Source organism: Macrosteles quadrilineatus, unplaced genomic scaffold (assembly GCF_028750875.1).
Source record: "Macrosteles quadrilineatus isolate MER2022 unplaced genomic scaffold, UCM_ALF_1.0 Scaffold_9__3_contigs__length_116548681, whole genome shotgun sequence".
Taxonomy (NCBI): Eukaryota; Metazoa; Arthropoda; class Insecta; order Hemiptera; family Cicadellidae; genus Macrosteles; species Macrosteles quadrilineatus.
The window spans coordinates 67,074,014-67,084,108 of NW_026542602.1; positions in this window are offsets into that span (position 1 = coordinate 67,074,014).

Consider the following 10,095-nt stretch of genomic DNA (forward strand, 5'->3'; position numbering starts at 1 on the left):
TCGATGTGTATGAAGGACCGTTCAGGATTCACCGAGCACTAGGAGATTCAACGTACATAGTTTGTCTTCCAAATGAAGAACAAGAACTTGGACCATACCATGTTTCTGCACTCAAGCATTACCTACCTCCGATCAATGAAGAGATCTAATCACCACAAACCTGTCAAGTTTATTCATGACCTAATTGTAAATATTGTATATAATATCATTCTTTTCACATTGATCTATTCAAGTGAATTTTTATATCTCATTGATCTCCCAATGACTTATCAACTTTTCTTTGTTTCACCTTGTTCATTACTATGTTTTCTCTTATTCAGAAGATACAACTTGTTAATTTTAAGTATTTTCCTGTTCAAATATTAATATTAATATTAGTTGAATGTTAATAAACCATGTGTTATGTATCCAAATACCTAGGCTTACTATTAGCTAAATTAATACCTCTAAATTATCACATGTGTTTACATGCAGTAAAAGGGCAAAAGGTTCCACCTATTGTAAATTTCCATATTTCACATTCTCATCAAACACTGTCATTTATTTAATAAGCTAAATTTATAATCACTGGAAGTTATTTGTACAGTTTGAATTATTTTACAAAATTATTTTTCTCTTTCACTTTCAAAAATGTAATTAAAATACTCTTTATATAATACCAACCAATCATAAAAGTAACAGTGAATAGTGACATCAAGAAACCAGTGAACTAATTGTTGAAAGAGATGTATGAAATTGAACATCAAGAATCAAGATTTGTTTTTCAATTGAGAATAAGTAATGAAGAAGCAAGACAGGAAGATTATTTAAAACTTTTAATTGGTGATTTAACTTTACAGTATTTAAAATATCAAGATTTTTCTCAATTATTTAATACATATCATTTTTACCTCAAGAAATATATTTGTGGAGAAGACTACCATAAACTTTTGGGTGAGATCAAACTGAACTTGTACTTTGCTAAATACTCACATTCCAAAATTTCTATTGGCTTTTGCCGTTTTGAACTTTTACCTAAATTATAATTTTACTAAATTCAAAATTTGAACTTTCTTCTTTTCAAAAGTGTAAATTGAACTGTACATAACTTGTGATGAACATTAGGCTTATGCATATCCAACATCACATAAGCCTACTTTAAGCCGGCACATTCCTAGAACCCTGAGATTAAGAGTTTCATCTAAATTTATAACCCTACTTATTTGTACCATTTGACTAATAAAAGGTTTATATGTATTCATCATTGTAAACCCTGGACATTTATTTATTACTTATTTACCAAACAAAGGTCAAAGAACTTTACACATATTTAAACTGTGGAATGGTCTAAAGTCAATAAAACTAGAGTCCTAGGACCTTACAATATGGGTGGAACCACTATCGTAGTTGCCGTTCCTCTTTCTAAAATATTACAACGTCCTGTTTATGAATGGAAATCATGGTTTATGCAACGAACCATAATTTAACGATTCGTTAGCTTGCCAGTAACATAAATGGTGTAACGTAGATACCTGCGGCAGGGTGGCAGGTGCGCCGTACTGGTGGTATTAGCAGGGACCATTAATAAGGCTCTGACCATTGACTATCTAACGTTGTCGTTGTAGAACACTCTTAGGTTACAATTTATACATTAACCAACTCCTCAGGTGCACTACGTTGTATATTACTCCTCGTTAACATAATTAAGTTTTAAATGGGCCAATAGTTTCACATACAGATACTATGCCAAGCCTAAACTGCAAAGGGTAAATAAAAGTAATAAAAAGAATAACTAACGCTATGTGTGTTTATATATTGGCGTAACGGGTATAACATTATTATTAATGTTAGCTGACATTTATGTTGGTATGTCATATGTCACTTGTTTTGTTAAGCTGAGGTTATAGGTTTATGCTATTAAAATGTCACATATTTTCATTTAGATGCTTTCTTAAGACCATAGGACTCTGCTCTAATTTTAGTAAAACAACGACTGCATACTTTAAATAAATACTTACACTGCCTAGTGGCCACCTACAATAGCTTCTAAAAAAAATATTCTACATCTATTCCTCTGTGAAGATTCTATTTCAAAACGATAACTTTAAAAATCCTTTCATATAACATTTGAATATGAGTGGTATAACTAATTAGGACCTAACGTCTCCCTTATTCAATGATATTGGTACGGGTTAATATAGTTTTATTGTTTAGGTATAGGTTGTTCTACTTCATATGAATTAAGTTATCACCCTGATAATTTATTGTAATATCAGTTTTGTTATGTTGCTGCATTCTTAAAGAGAACCAAACTCAGAAAAAGTACACCTTCAATGGATGAGCTGTGCTGTGAATTTATGTATGCCTCACGACATATATTATACAAGTACCCGTTTTTTTCAATAATTTTTAAATTACTAAGCTTTAACATTATTTAACCAAACAACAGCTGTAATAGTATACTTCGTACCTAGGGCCAAAAATTAGGTTTTGCCGGCTATAGATAGTTTTTAAGTTCGAGATGAAGTCGAGAACTTAAATCGATCGAGAGCTGGTGGTACGAACGCTATTTTTCACCACACTATACTCTATTACCACTATTCACCACCATAATAATGCACACTGATAGTCAACACAACTACAACTTTAAGGTTATGTAAAGAAATAATTTGAGGAATCAGCAAAAATAAAAATAAATAGTTGCTAGGCAATGGTGACAATAACACAATTCTATTGAAATGCTATGGATTTTGATTGTGTATTTAAAATGCATTCATGTTTTAAGTAAGCGGACAGCTGATTTTGCGGCCCCGGCCTGTAAAAACCTGCTCGGTCCCCAAATTACGATGACAGCTGGCATGGCCAGCAAAACGTAACTTTCAGCCACCAATTAACGTATGTAATACAGCCAAAAACATCATAGTGTGGTGAATTATTATATTTTGTACCTAGGGCCGAAAATGATGTTTTGCCGGCTCGAGATAGTTTTTAAGTTAGAGACGAAGTCGAGAACTTAAATCGATCGAGAGCTGCAAAACCATTTCGGTCCGTGGTACGAACGCTATTTTTCACCACACTATACTCTGTTACCACTATTCACCACCATAATAATGCACACTGATAGTCAACACAACTACAACTTTAAGGTTATGTGGAGAAATAATTTGAGGAATCAGCAAAAATAAAAATAAATAGTTGCTAGGCAATGGTGACGATAACACAATTCTATTGCAATGCTATGGATTTTGATTGTGTATTTAAAATGCATTCATGTTTTAAGTAAGCGGACAGCTGATTTTGCGGCCCCGGCCTGTAAAAACCTGCTCGGTCCCCAAATTACGATGACAGCTGGCATGGCCAGCAAAACGTAACTTTCAGCCACCAATTAACGTATATAATACAGCCAAAAACATCATAGTATGGTGAAAATTTATATTTCATAGTCAACCAGGTGTTCGTAGGACATACTGTTAGTAGATAAAGTTCTGAAGAATTTAAAATGAAAAATAAAAGAATTCTTCCGTAGAGTGTCTAGGGATTCGAATTTTCTTTTTGTTTTTTGTTTAGAATATTGTAACTCTACTCTTAGATTAAGTTTATACTATCCACATAATTCTTCTAATGTTAACATTATTAGTTAAGCTAATAAATGTAGTATTAGTAGAATCATAGAATGTCAAAAAATACACCTTACAATAACTTGATAAAATACATACAACTCATTTACTTTGGTTGGTAATTCAAATTTATGGGAATAAGTATGGCGCAAAACAAGAAAAGCATGATACTTTCAGAGTTCAGTGAACATAGCATATGTCTACAATCGCTTTGATACAATGTTCTGTAATCTATGGCAGTATCAAGAGAATCTCGCTAATAGCAACAATAAAAGCGTTCGGTAGTATTTCCCTCAGTACAAAATGAACACAGTGTATCACACTATTGGCGGGAGATTTATTTTTTTTAAATAGTATCACAATTTATTACCGAGAAATCTCAATGAATTCGTTTAGTTTAGTGTTAGTTTTATATTGCAGTTTGTTGAAAACTATGGTTTTAAATGTTGCCGCTAGTATAACTGAGGAAGAAATAATCTCTTTTAAGAAGTTAGTGAACGAACTACAAACTGAAAACTCAAAACTACTTTGCGAATGTGAAGCTTTGCGAGAAAACAACTCGAAGTTATGGGAAGAGGCGAGTAGGCTAATGATTGACTTGGGAGAGATGCAACAATATACAAGGATAGACAACATTGAGATTGCGGGTATACCTCAACAGCACGGGGAGGATTTATTAGAAATTTTAGAGAAAATTAGCGGTTACTTGGATATCTCATTCAACAGAGATGAGATCTCAGAGGTTCACAGACTCCCGCGGAGACAGATCGGTCACTCGTCCATCATAGTGAGGTTCCTGTCCAGGAGGGTGAGGGACCGCTGGCTCAACGCTGTCAAGGGAAGGAACTGTGAGGTACAGGCGGTGTTTCCTAGTCTCCCGGCGGGCAGGTTCTACGTCAACCAGCATCTGACCAAGTACAAGAAGGGACTGATGGACATGGCCAAGAGACTGACCACAGAGGGGGTGTATGCCTTCGCATGGGTGAGGGACGGTAAGGTGTATGTGCGGAAGACACCTTCCAGTGACGTAATCAGGATAAAGACTTACGACGACTTTGAACGGTTAGCAAACGTCAATGTTACGTTTAAACCTTTTGGTACAGGTCAAAGTAATAAAGCTTTTAAATACTGAATATGTGCTCTTTATGTTCAAATATTGTTTCACTTGTTTAAAGTTTAATTTGATGGTAGGTATGGCATGAATTTAATGTTAGTATTTTCCATTACCTTTAGCATATCTGTAGAACATACAAAATATATTTTTTTGTAATTGCTCTTATTTAACAAGGTAGTATAAAAGATTTCAGAAAAAAATAGTTTAAATTTATACAAATAGATATAAAAAACCACACAGAAATAAACGTTTAATAGTGCGAAAACAGCAATATCTTTGGAAATTGTACATGTTTGCTTTAACAAAAAATAATAGGATCTGAATTATATTGAGCTAGCCCAGGTAAATTACTTTTACAGAAATAAAATTGGTTGAAAGAATATCAAACACACGGACGGACTCTTAGGAAATACAATTAAATTATTTTACACTGGTAACAAGTCCTGCGGAAACATAAAATGGCGTCTCACTTTAATGATAAAGCTTATATATTATTTTTAAAAGAATAACACAATTGACTGTTTCCCAGTGTTTGACATGAATAAAAAATGATTTTTGTTTTATAATTTTTTAATGGTTTGCATGGCTCTACGCATTTTAAAGACGTTACTTTTGCTCTTTTAGTTTGTAAAAAAATAATTCAACGCTCGTAGATTTTAGTATTTTTTAATTACACCCTAACCATGAATCGAGTACTAATTAGTAAAATTATTTCATTAATAACTATACGAGGCAAAATTATGTTCTATATTATATGGCTCATAAGAGCACTTGGTACAATATGTTTATTTTCATAATTTGTCATTGCGCTGCCACTAGCGATCTCGTTGATCTAATCTAAACTGATAAATATAACGATTTGACTTCCGTTAAATGACAGTGGATGCGTTCAATTACTCCATTAGTAATGTTTAAAATCGTCAACCGTGCCATATTTTATTTTTAAAGTAGATGTAACTTCAAACATATTTTAATGAATGAGGCAAGATTGTTGATTTTGTGTAGTTTATTGAAACTATTGACTTTGTGTGCGGGGTCGGTCGAATCAGAGTTCAGGGATCTCCAAGCTACTTGTGAATTATTAAAAAAGAAGACAGAAACCATCAGTTGTATTTTAAAAGATGTTAAACACGATCAAAAGGAACTGGATAACAAATACCGGCAGCTAAGGCTTTATGCTGACGATGTCGTTACATACAACAGGGTCGAAAATCTTGAGCTTATAGGTATTCCAAAAACAGACAGGGAACAACTCATGGAAATTCTCAGAAATGTCAGTCGTGCGATCAACATTCCCTTTAATGAGTCCCATATTTCAGCAGTTTGGAGGAAAGAAGAATCGAGTTCAGATAACTACTACAAGAAGGTGGAACAACAGTCTATTATAGTTAGGTTTGTGTCTCGTGAGTTAAAGGACCGGTGGCTCAAGAAGGGCAGAGACCTGATAGTTATACCAGGCGCTGAGTGTTTGCCCAGGATACCAGGAGCTGATGTTTACATCAATGAACACCTGAGCAACGCCAAGAAGAGCCTCATGAAGAGCGCAAAGCGGTTAGAGGAGACTAGACAGATATGCTTCGCGTGGCTGAAGGATGGTCACGTTTATATCAGGATAACGCCTACCTCCAAAGCTGTCAAGATCAAGTCCATGAAAGACTTTGAAAACTTAGGCTTAGTGAGCAATCTGTAAGGCAAGTTTTGAATTTTTAAAATATTTAATGTTTTATAAGTGATTATGTAAATAAACAAGTCATCGTAAAGAAAAAAACAAAGAAATTAAGAAGGCGTTTAAATTAATTCTTATCAATTACTTTTGTAAGTAATTACATACGATGATAATTCACCTACTTGTCTAAACACAATGATTTATTTTTATTAAAGGAAAATTCATTCTCAGTTATAGGTACTATTCATAGCTTGTTACATATTAAAACTGTCGTTGTAAAATAATTTGGTAAAACTGTATCATTGTGAGTTTTTTTTTTTTTTATATATATATATATATATATATATATATATATATATATATAACCGTATAATTTAACACAATTTTGTGAGAAAAGGTTTCCAATGAACTAACGTAACATATTTCTGTTACATTAAAATAGGATACTGTTTAATTAAACAGAATACAATAGTGTCCCAAACTGCGCAATATTTATTTACCACCGTTACCAATTGCTGGAAATGTTACCAACACCGGATACGTTAATAATTTGGAAATGCCTGAAGGACGAGTTTTATTCAAATATTGAACTTTCATAGATAATTATACAAAATTTGATTGAATGTTAATGATTGGATACAATTTCTGTTCGGGAATAGACACATGCAGTATGTAAGGGTCATCGTACGTTTTATGAAAATTAAATTAGTGTTCACTTTAATTGAATTAACATACTTATTACGTAACGTAGCGGTACTAGTAACACTGACTGTTACAAACCATTTATCGTTAGTCATCCATCAGATATAAGTTGGCTTCATTTTATCCGTACTATCAAAGCATGATTATTATAAAATAACAAGCAGTTCTAATAGCACCAGCGTAACTGAGGAGCAAAACATTACGAATAACGCACTCTCAAGTCATAATAAAGGATTGATGTTTCAAACCAACTATCATAACCTCAGGTTATCTATAAAACTAATATACTTGAACTGAAGTACATCAAATACTCAGTAGACGAAAACAAAAGCACAACGGTACTGATGCCTACACACGCACCTACACGCACACACACACACAAGTTGTTGACCGGTAAGACAGGTACAGGTGTTGAGGTTACGTCAAGGTCAGTAGGTTGGGCAAGGTCAGGACTCAGGACTACAGGAAGTGTCGACACAACACCATATCTCGGTGTAACATTTAAATTGACACCCGACTTCTCGGTAACCTGTTCAATCCCGTATACAATGGCATTAAAAATAGTGTATGTTATTGAGTATTTAAGTAACTAGTTTCACTGTACTGAAAATTTACCTGGAGATGAAAATATTACTTTAAATAAAAAAAAAATATTAAAAGTTAAGGCTGTAAATTTAATGATGGTAAAGGTTAAAAAAAGAGGTAAACCTACTTTATGGTTAGTGTTCAAACACTTTAGAAGTAAAAGTTTTCAAATGTGATAAAAATATTAAAAAACCATTGTTACCCCAGTTTGAGCTAAGTAATAGTTTAACTGTATTTAGATTACTTTTTTAATATATTCATTGTTTAGATAATAAAAGTATTGTGTATAAATATATATACAGGGTTAGTAAAAAGTGTGGAGACCCCCTGTTATTTTTTTAACGGCCCATACTAGAAAAACTAAACTCGGCACACCATTATGGCATGTTATGAAGTACTTTTTGGGCATAACTGCCACTTGGTGTTCATCCGCAAAATGGGGGATTTTGGGGGAAACTAAAAAATTTCAAATACAAAGACCCATCGAGTGACCCCTCATTTTAAAGGTTCTGGTAAAAGAAAACCAACAACGCAAATTAGAGGTCTCTATCTCAGTTCAGTACAAAATGGCAGCCAATTGAAATTCTCATAAGTTCAAAAACCCAAAATGGGGGATTTTGGGGGAAACTCAAAATTTTTTAATGATAAGTCCCATCGAGTGACCCCTCATTTTGAAGGTCATAATAAAATAAAACGAACAACGCGAACTATAGGTCTCTATCTTAAAACAGTAAAATATGGCAGCCAATTGAATATAAAATTGCAAGTTATTTCCAATTTCTAAAGATTTCAATCACCTTCCATTTTTTACTGGATTGAGATAGAAACCTCTAGTTTGCGTTTTTAGTTTTCGTTTACATTTACAACGACCGTAAAGGAGGGGTAAAATGAGGGATCACTCGATGGGGCTTATCTTTTAAAACTTTTGAGTTTCCCCTAAAATCCCCCATTTTGGGTTTGGTAAGCAAGTGGCTATTAGGCTTAAAAAGTACTTCATAACATGCCAAAAAAGTGTGTAGAGTTTAGTTATCCTAGTGTGAGCCGCTACAAAATTTACAGCGGGTCTCCAGACTTGGAAAGCTGTAAGTTAAATTTAACTTCTGAGAATTTCAATTGGCTGCCATTTTTTACCGGATTGAGATAAAGACCTCTAGTTTGCGTTGTTGGTTTTCTTTTACCACGACCTTCAAAATGAGAGGTCACTCAATGGGTTTTTGTATTTGAAATTTTTTAGTTTCCCCCGAAATCCCCCATTTTGGGGATGTAAACCAAGTGACAGTTATGCCCAAAAAGTACTTCATAACATGTCATAAAGGTGTGCCGAGTTTAGTTTTTCTAGTATGGGTCGTTAAAAAAATAACAGGGGGTCTCCACACTTTTTACTAACCCTGTATATCTCAAGTAAAATTAAAAAAAAGTTGGAACTTACAACCATTCAAATTTTATAATCATACTAAATTGCAGTGATATGGAAACCTGGTTCCGAGTACATGTAATTCAATCGTTTTATCAGGATAATTATAACATAAACAAACACAATTTTGTAAATAAATAATGTCTGTATTTACTGAAGTGGTTAAATTACGAAACTATTTGATGTGGGTGTTTTAAAACACATAATGCACAAGCTTCTCGTTTATAAAATACCTTTATTTACAATATGGTAAACTTATCAAACGAGTAGAGTATTTTAGTTATCATCAGCATAATATGTAGTTTAAGTAAAATATATTACATGTAACCGATGTGTAATGACGTTATTATTTGCTTTAAAATATCCACATATATACAATTTGTATAAAAACTCTGCACTAAGATAAGACTCTTAAACTGGTGACCTTATCTTGCTGGTAGTCGTATCAGCTTTAAACTTTTACGACACTTAAAACAACTTTCCTGTAATGATACTTTAACATACAGGGTGTTTGTGAACTCTCTCGAAAAAAATCACAGGATTATTCCTTGGGTTAATACATGAATATTTTACATTATAAACATGGGTCGCTGGAGCCTCGTTTTCCGTCTGTCTGTCTGTATGTGTTTTTTATAAATAACCTTATAATATTTAAGGTACAAACTTTAAATTTGACACAATTGTGTATTTTGACGTGTAACACAAACAAGCAAAATTTCATTTCGTTGACTATAGCCGTTTCAAAATGGCAGCCATCTAAAATCATTCACCTCAAATTACATGAAAACCACTAGAGTTACAAAAAAACACAAGAATAACAAGATTTAGGAAATTTTATGCCAAATCAAATGACACCTAGATTTTAAAGATCGGACAACAAACAGCTGAGTTATACATTTTTTAAATAATTAATAATTTCTTTACTGGCTTTTAATTGTTATTGTTTATTCTTAAATCTTCTGATCCTTTCTAAATTGTCACAACAACGTAAGACAGCTGGTTGGACAGATGATTTTGA